The sequence below is a fragment of the Mizuhopecten yessoensis genome, unplaced genomic scaffold (genome assembly GCF_002113885.1).
Source record: "Mizuhopecten yessoensis strain PY_sf001 unplaced genomic scaffold, ASM211388v2 scaffold1391, whole genome shotgun sequence".
Taxonomy (NCBI): domain Eukaryota; kingdom Metazoa; phylum Mollusca; class Bivalvia; order Pectinida; family Pectinidae; genus Mizuhopecten; species Mizuhopecten yessoensis.
Window position 1 is genome coordinate 241,051 of NW_018404023.1, and position 393 is coordinate 241,443.

At 41.8% G+C, this 393-nt stretch overlaps 1 protein-coding gene across 1 annotated transcript in view; it reads right to left on the reverse strand.

Annotated features, from left to right (window-relative positions):
* Positions 1-393, reverse strand: part of LOC110461211 (tetratricopeptide repeat protein 28-like) — a 133,601-nt gene that overhangs the window by 106,849 nt on the left and 26,359 nt on the right. The gene's annotated exons all lie outside the window — the stretch shown is intronic.

The following is a 393-nucleotide window of genomic DNA, read 5'->3' on the forward strand; positions in this document are numbered from 1 at the left end:
CTAGATATATACTCATCATACAGCTGTGACGACTAGATATATACTCATCATACAGCTGTGACGACTAGATATATACTCATCATACAGCTGTGACAGCTAGATATATACTCATCATACAGCTGTGACAGCTAGATATATATACTNTCGTCTCTATCTTGCCCCTTTTATCTATCGCTACCCTAGCTCTTTCACCTCTCTTTCTTTCCCACTAATGTGTTGTATACTTGTCTTTCCATCTTGTCCCTTCAATTAGCCCCTTCCATCTATCGCTACCCTAGCTCTTTCGCCTCTTTCCCCTGCCTGCCAATGTATTGTTTTCTCGTCTCTGTCTTGTCTCTCCCTTCTATCCCTACTCTCCTATATTAATTACCACTAGTACTGTTCTCTCCCCCC